Source organism: Triticum aestivum, chromosome 5B (assembly GCF_018294505.1).
Source record: "Triticum aestivum cultivar Chinese Spring chromosome 5B, IWGSC CS RefSeq v2.1, whole genome shotgun sequence".
Taxonomy (NCBI): Eukaryota; Viridiplantae; Streptophyta; class Magnoliopsida; order Poales; family Poaceae; genus Triticum; species Triticum aestivum.
Window position 1 is genome coordinate 537,807,892 of NC_057807.1, and position 9,412 is coordinate 537,817,303.

Below are 9,412 nucleotides of genomic sequence, written 5' to 3' on the forward strand. Positions count from 1 at the left end.
TCGGTATCCCAATACCTCGTTCAATCTCGTTACCGGCAAGTCACTTTACTCGTACCGTAATGCATGATCCCGTGACCAAACACTTGGTCACTTTGAGCTCATTATGATGATGCATTACTGAGTGGGCCCAGTGATATCTCTCCGTCATACGGAGTGACAAATCCCAGTCTCGATCCATATAAAACAATAGATACTTTCGGAGATACCTGTAGTGCACCTTTATAGTCACCCAGTTACGTTGTGACGTTTGATACACCCAAAGCACTCCTACGGTATCCAGGAGTTATACGATCTCATGGTCGAAGGAAGAGATACTTTGACATTGCAAAAACTCTAGCAAACGAACTATACGATCTTGTGCTATGTTTAGGATTGGGTCTTGTCCATCACATCATTATCCTAATGATGTGATCCCGTTATCAATGACATCCAATGTCCATAGCCAGGAAACCATGACTATCTATTGATCAACGAGCTAGTCAACTAGAGGCTTACTAGGGACATGTTGGTGTCTGTTATTCACACATGTATTACGATTTCCGGATAACACAATTATAGCATGAATAAAGACAATTATCATGAACAAAGAAATATAATAATAATGCTTTTATTATTGCCTCTAGGGCATATTTCCAACAGTCTCCCACTTGCACTAGAGTCAATAATCTAGTTATATTGTGATGAATCGAACACCCATGGAATTCTGGTGTTGATCATGTTTTGCTCTTGGGAGAGGTTTAGTCAACGGATCTGCTACATTCAGGTCCGTATGTACTTTACAAATCTCTATGTCTCCATCTTGAACATTTTCACGGATGGAGTTGAAGCGACGCTTGATGTGCCTTGTCTTCTTGTGAAACCTGGGCTCCTTGGCAAGTGCAATAGCTCCAGTGTTGTCACAGAAGAGCTTGATCGGCCCCGACGCATTGGGTATGACTCCTAGGTCGGTGATGAACTCCTTCACCCATATTGCTTCATGTGCTGCCTCCGAGGCTGCCATGTACTCCGCTTCACATGTAGATCCCGCCACGACGCTCTGCTTGCAACTGCACCAGCTTACTGCCCCACCATTCAAAATATACACGTATCCGGTTTGTGACTTAGAGTCATCCAGATCTGTGTCGAAGCTAGCGTCGACGTAACCCTTTACGACGAGCTCTTCGTCACCTCCATAAACGAGAAACATTTCCTTAGTCCTTTTCAGGTACTTCATGATATTCTTGACCGCTGTCCAGTGTTCCTTGCCGGGATTACTTTGGTACCTTCCTACCAAACTTACGGCAAGGTTTACATCAGGTCTGGTACACAACATGGCATACATAATAGAACCTATGGCTGAGGCATAGGGGATGACGCTCATCTCTTCTATATCTTCTGCCGTGGTCGGACATTGAGCTGAGCTCAATTTCATACCTTGCAACACAGGCAAGAACCCCTTCTTGGATTGATCCATATTGAACTTCTTCAATATCTTATCAAGGTATGTGCTTTGTGAAAGACCTATGAGGCGTCTTGATCTATCTCTATAGATTTTGATGCCTAATATATAAGCAGCTTCTCCAAGGTCCTTCATTGAAAAACTTTTATTCAAGTAGGCCTTGATGCTGTCCAAGAGTTCTATATCATTTCCCATCAAAAGTATGTCATCTACATATAGTATGAGAAATGCTATAGAGCTCCCACTCACTTTCTTGTAAACACAGGCTTCTCCATAAGTCTGTGTAAACCCAAACGCTTTGATCATCTCATCAAAACGAATGTTCCAACTCCGAGATGCTTGCACCAGCCCATAAATCGAGCGTTGGAGCTTGCACACCTTGTCAGCATTTTTAGGATCGACAAAACCTTCCGGCTGTATCATATACAATTCTTCCTTAAGGAAACCATTAAGGAATGCCGTTTTGACGTCCATTTGCCAAATTTCATAATCATAAAATGCGGCAATTGCTAACATGATTTGGACGGACTTCAGCTTCGCTACCGGTGAGAAAGTCTCATCGTAGTCAACCCCTTGAACTTGTCGATAACCCTTAGCGACAAGCCGAGCTTTATAGATGGTCACATTACCATCCGCGTCTGTCTTCTTCTTAAAGATCCATTTATTTTCTATGGCTCGCCGTTCTACGGGCAAGTCAGTCAAAGTCCATACTTCGTTTTCATACATGGATCCTATCTCGGATTTCATGGCTTCTAGCCATTTGTCGGAATCCGGACCCGCCATCGCTTCTTCATAGTTCGAAGGTTCACCGTTGTCTAACAACATGATTTCCAAGACAGGGTTGCCGTACCACTCTGGTGCGGAACGTGTCCTTGTGGACCTTCGAATTTCAGTAGGAGTTTGATCAGAAGTATCTTGATCATTATCATTAACTTCCTCTCTTGTCGGTGCTGGCACCTCAGGAACATTTTCTTGAGTTGCGCCATTTTCCGGTTCAAGAGGCAATACTTCATCAAGCTCTACTTTCCTCCCACTTACTTCTTTCGAGAGAAACTCTTTCTCCAGAAAGGACCCATTCTTGGCAACATAGATCTTGCCTTCGGATCTGAGGTAGAAGATATACCCAACAGTTTCTTTAGGGTATCCTATGAAGACGCATTTTTCCGATTTGGGTTCGAGCTTTTCAGGTTGAAGTTTCCTGACATAAGCATCGCATCCCCAAACTTTTAGAAATGACAGCTTAGGTTTCTTCCCAAACCATAATTCATACGGTGTCGTCTCAACGGATTTCGACGGGGCCCTATTTAAAGTGAATGCGGCAGTCTCTAAAGCATAGCCCCAAAAAGATAGTGGTAAATCGGCAAGAGACATCATAGATCGCACCATATCTAATAGAGTGCGATTACGACGTTCGGACACACCATTACGCTGAGGTGTTCCAGGCGGCGTGAGTTGTGAAACTATTCCACATTTTCTTAAGTGTGTACCAAACTTGTGACTCAAGTATTCTCCTCCACGATCTGATCGTAGAAACTTGATTTTCCTGTCACGTTGATTCTCAACTTCACTCTGAAATTCCTTGAACTTTTCAAAGGTCTCAGACTTGTGTTTCATTAAGTAGACATACCCATATCTACTCAAGTCATCAGTGAGGGTGAGAACATAACGATAGCCACCGCGAGCCTCAACACTCATTGGACCGCACACATCAGTATGTATGATTTCCAATAAGTTGGTTGCTCTCTCCATTGTTCCTGAGAATGGAGTCTTGGTCATTTTACCCATGAGGCATGGTTCGCACGTGTCAAATGATTCGTAATCAAGAGACTCTAAAAGTCCATCAGCATGGAGCTTCTTCATGCATTTGACACCTATGTGACCGAGGCGGCAGTGCCACAAGTATGTGGGACTATCACTATCAATCTTACATCTTTTGGTACTTACACTATGAATATTTTGTAGCATTACGTTCGAGATTCATAAAGAATAAACCATTCACCATCGGAGCATGACCATAAAACATATCTCTCATATAAATAGAACAACCATTATTCTCGGATTTAAATGAGTAGCCATCTCGAATTAAACGGGATCCTGATACAATGTTCATGCTCAAACTTGGCACAAAATAACAATTATTGAGGTTCAAAACTAATCCCGTAGGTAAATGTAGAGGTAGCGTGCCGACGGCGATCACATCGACCTTGGAACCATTCCCGACGCGCATCGTCACCTCGTCCTTCGCCAGTCTCCGTTTATTCCGCAGCTCCTGTTGTGTGTTACAAATATGAGCAACGGCACCGGTATCAAATACCCAGGAGTTACTACGATTACTGGTAAGGTACACATCAATTACATGTATATCAAATATACCTTTGGTTTTGCCAGCCTTCTTGTCCGCTAAGTATTTGGGGCAGTTCCGCTTCCAGTGACCACTTTCCTTGCAATAAAAACACTCAGTCTCGGGCTTGGGTCCATTCTTTGGCTTCTTCCCGGCAGCTTGCTTGCTGGGCGCGGCAACTACCTTGCCGTCCTTCTTGAAGTTCTTTTTACCCTTGCCCTTCTTGAACTTAGTGGTTTTATTGACCATCAACACTTGATGTTCCTTTCTGACTTCTACTTCTGCTGATTTCAGCATAGCAAATACTTCAGGAATGGTCTTTTCCATCCCCTGCATATTGAAGTTCATCACAAAGCTCTTGTAGCTCGGTGGAAGCGACTGGAGGATTCTGTCAATGACCGCATCATCCGGGAGATTAACTCCCAGCTGAGTCAAGCGGTTATGTAACCCAGACATAGTGAGTATGTGCTCACTGACAGAACTATTTTCCTCCATCTTACAGCTGAAGAATTTGTCAGAGACTTCATATCTCTCGACCGGGCATGAGCTTGAAAAACCATTTTCAGCTCTTCGAACATCTCATATGCTCCATGTCTCTCAAAACGCTTTTGGAGCCCCGGCTCTAAGCTGTAAAGCATGCCGCACTGAACGAGGGAGTAGTCATCAGAACGTGCCTGCCAAGCGTTCATAACGTCTTGTTCTGCAGGGAGAACAGGTGCATCACCTAGCGGTGCTTGTAGGACATAATCTTTCTTGGCAGCTATGAGGATGATCCTCAGGTTCCGGACCCAGTCCGTATAGTTGCTGCCATCGTCTTTCAGCTTGGTTTTCTCTAGGAACGCGTTGAAGTTGAGGACTACGTTGGCCATTTGATCTACAAGACATATTGTAAAATTTTAGACTAAGTTCATGATAATTAAGTTCATCTAATCAAATTATAATGAACTCCCACTCAGATTTGACATCCCTTTGGTCATCTAAGTGTTACACGATCCGAGTCGACTAGGCCGTGTCCGATCATCACGTGAGACGGACTAGTCATCGTCGGTGAACATTCTCATGTAGATCGTATCTTCCATACGACTCGTGTTCGACCTTTCGGTCTCCGTGTTCCGAGGACATGTCTGTACATGCTAGGCTCGTCAAGTTAACCCTAAGTGTTTTCGCTGTGTAAAACTGTCTTACACCCGTTATATGTGAACGTAAGAATCTATCACACCCGATCATCACGTGGTGCTTCGAAACGACGAACTGTAGCAACGGTGCACAGTTAGGGGAGAACACTTCTTGAAATTTTGTAAGGGATCATCTTATTTACTACCGTCGTTCTAAGTAAACAAGATGCATAAAACATAATAAACATCACATGCAATTATATAAAGTAGTGACATGATATGGCCAATATCATATAGCTCCTTTGATCTTCATCTTCGGGGCTCCATGATCATCTTGTCACCGGCATGACACCATGATCTCCATCATCATGATCTCCATCATCGTGTCTTCATGAAGTTGTCACGCCAACGACTACTTCTACTTCTATGACTAACGCGTTTAGTAATAAAGTAAAGTAGTTTACATGGCGTTCTTTAATGACACGCAGGTCATACAAAAATAAAGACAACTCCTATGGCTCCTGCCGGTTGTCATACTCATCGACATGCAAGTCGTGATTCCTATTACAATAGCATGAACATCTCATACATGACATATAGATCATTCATCATTCATCACAACTTTGGCCATATCATATCACAAAGCACTTGCTGCAAAAACAAGTTAGACGTCCTCTAATTGTTGTTTGCAAGTTTTACGTGGCTGAAGTAGGGTTCTAGCAAGAACGTTTTCTTACCTATGTGAAACCACAACGTGATTTGTCAACTTCTAGTTACCCTTCATAAGGACCCTTTTCATCGAATCCGCTTCAACTAAAGTAGGAGAGACAGACACCCGCCAGCCACCTTATGCAACTTGTGCATGTTAGTCGGTGGAACCGGTCTCACGTAAGCGTACGTGTAAGGTTGGTCCGGGCCGCTTCATCCCACAATACCGCTGAAGCAAGATAAGACTAGTAGCGGCAAGAAAGTTGACAAATCTACGCCCACAACCAATTGTGTTCTACTCGTGAAAGAAGAACTACGCATAGACCTAGCTCATGATGCCACTGTTGGGTAACGTTGCAGAAAATAAAAATTTTCCTACTCGTTTCACCAAGATCATCTAGGAGTTCATCTAGCAACGAGTGAATAGATGCATCTACATACCTTGTAGATCGCGAGCGGAAGCGTTCTAAGAACGGGGATGATGTAGTCGAACACGACGTGATTCGAATCACCGGAGATCCTAGCACCGAACGGACGGCACCTCCGCGTTCAACACACGTACGGAAACAGCCACGTCTCCTCCTTCTTGATCCAGCAAGGGAGGGAGGAGAGGTTGAGGGAGATGGCACTAGCAGCAGCACGACGGCATGGTGTTGATGGAGCTGCAGTACTCCGGCAGAGCTTCGCTAAGCAATAAGGAGGTGGAGGAGGTGTTGGGGAGGGAGAAGGAGGCAACCAAAGGCCAAGGACACAAGGTATGAAGTCCCTCCTCTCCCCCACTATATATAGGGGTGCCAAGGGGGGTGGCCGGCCCTAGGAGATCCAATCTCCTAGGGGGTGCGGCGGCCAAGGGGGGTTTCCCTCCCCCCCAAGGCACCTAGGAGGTGCCTTACCCTCCTAGGACTCTTGCCCCCTTGAACCCTAGGTGCATGGGCCTAGTGGGGCTGGTGCCCTTGGCCCATGTAGGCCAAGGCGCACCCCCTACAGCCCATGTGGCCCCCGGGGATGGGTGGCCCCACCCGGTGGGCCCCCGGGACCCCTCCGGTGGTCCCGGTACAATACCGATAACCCCGAAACTTGTCCCGATGCCCGAAACAGGACTTCCCATATATAAATCTTTACCTCCGGACCATTCCGGAACTCCTCGTGACGTCCGGGATCTCATCCGGGACTCCGAACAACATTCGGGTTACTGCATATACATATCCCTACAACCCTAGCGTAACTGAACCTTAAGTGTGTAGACCCTACGGGTTCGGGAGACAAGCAGACATGACCGAGACGACTCTCCGGTCAATAACCAACAGAGGGATCTGGATACCCATGTTGGCTCCCACATGCTCCACGATGATCTCATCGGATGAACCACGATGTCGAGGATTCTATCAATCCCGTACGCTATTCCCTTTGTCTATCGATATGTTACTTGCCCGAGATTCGATCATCGGTATCCCAATACCTCGTTCAATCTCGTTACCGGCAAGTCACTTTACTCGTACCGTAATGCATGATCCCGTGACCAAACACTTGGTCACTTTGAGCTCATTATGATGATGCATTACTGAGTGGGCCCAGTGATATCTCTCCGTCATACGGAGTGACAAATCCCAGTCTCGATCCATATAAAACAATAGATACTTTCGAAGATACCTGTAGTGCACCTTTATAGTCACCCAGTTACGTTGTGACGTTTGATACACCCAAAGCACTCCTACGGTATCCAGGAGTTATACGATCTCATGGTCGAAGGAAGAGATACTTTGACATTGCAAAAACTCTAGCAAACGAACTATACGATCTTGTGCTATGTTTAGGATTGGGTCTTGTCCATCACATCATTATCCTAATGATGTGATCCCGTTATCAATGACATCCAATGTCCATAGCCAGGAAACCATGACTATCTATTGATCAACGAGCTAGTCAACTAGAGGCTTACTAGGGACATGTTGGTGTCTGTTATTCACACATGTATTACGATTTCCGGATAACACAATTATAGCATGAATAAAGACAATTATCATGAACAAAGAAATATAATAATAATGCTTTTATTATTGCCTCTAGGGCATATTTCCAACATTGGGTTTCTTCTCTTGAGCAGCAACTTGCTTGCTGTTCTTTTTGAAGTTCCCCTTCTTCTTCCCTTTTCCCTTTTTCTTGAAAATGGTGGTCTTGTTAACCATCAACACTTGATGCTCCTTCTTGATTTCTACCTCTGCGGCTTTTAGCATCGCGAAGAGCTCGGGAATAGTCTTGTTCATCCCTTGCATATTATAGTTCATCACGAAGCTCTTGTAGCTTGGTGGCAGTGATTGAAGAATTCTGTCAATGACACTATCATCAGGAAGATTAACTCCTAGTTGAATCAAGTGATTATTATACCCAGACATTTTGAGTATGTGTTCACTGACAGAACTATTCTCCTCCATCTTGCAGCTGTAGAACTTATTGAAGACTTCATATCTCTCAATCCGGGCATTTGCTTGAAATATTAACTTCAACTCCTGGAACATCTCATATGCCCCATGACGTTCAAAACGTCGTTGAAGACCCGGTTCTAAGCTGTAAAGCATGGCACACTGAACTATCGAGTAGTCATCAGCTTTGCTCTGCCGGACGTTCTTAATGTCGTCAGTTGCATCAGCAGCAGGCCTGGCACCCAGCGGTGCTTCCAGGACGTAACTTTTCTGTGCAGCAATGAGGATAATCCTCAGGTTACGGACCCATTCCATGTAATTGCTACCATCATCTTTCAACTTTGCTTTCTCAAGGAACGCATTAAAATTCAATGGAACAACAGCAAGAGCCATCTATCTACAAACAAACATAGACAAGCAAAATACTATCAGGTACTAAGTTTCATGATAAATTTAAGTTCAATTAATCATATTACTTAAGAACTCCCACTTAGACAGACATCTCTCTAGTCATCTAAGTGATCACGTGATCTAAATCAACTAAACCATGTCCGATCATCACGTGAGATGGAGTAGTTTCAATGGTGAACATCACTATGTTGATCATATCTACTATATGATTCATGCTCGACCTTTCGGTCTCCGTGTTCCGAGGCCATATCTGTATATGCTAGGCTCGTCAAGTATGACCTGAGTATTCCGCGTGTGCAACTGTTTTGCACTCGTTGTATTTGAACGTAGAGCCTATCACACCCGATCATCACGTGGTGTCTCAGCACGATGAAGTTTCGCAACGGTGCATACTCAGGGAGAACACTTCTTGATTATTAGTGAGAGATCATCTTAAAATGCTACCGTCAATCAAAGCAAGATAAGATGCATAAAGGATAAACATCACATGCAATCAATATAAGTGATATGATATGGCCATCATCATCTTGTTCTTGTGATCTCCATCTTCGAAGCACCGTCATGATCACCATCGTCACCGGCGCGACACCTTGATCTTCATCGTAGCATCGTTGTCGTTACGCCATCTATTGCTTCTACGACTATCGCTACCGCTTAGAGATAAAGTAAAGCAATTACAGGGCGTTTGCATTTCATACAATAAAGCGACAACCATATGGCTCCTGCCAGTTGCCGATAACTTCGGTTACAAAACATGATCATCTCATACAATATAATATAGCATCACGTCTTGACCATATCACATCACAACATGCCCTGCAAAAATAAGTTAGACATCCTCTACTTTGTTGTTGCAAATTTTACGTGGCTGCTACGGGCTTTAGCAAGAACCGTTCTTACCTACGCATAAAAACCACAACGATAGTTCGTCAAGTTGGTGCTGCTTTAACCTTCGCAAGGACCGGGCGTAGCCATACTC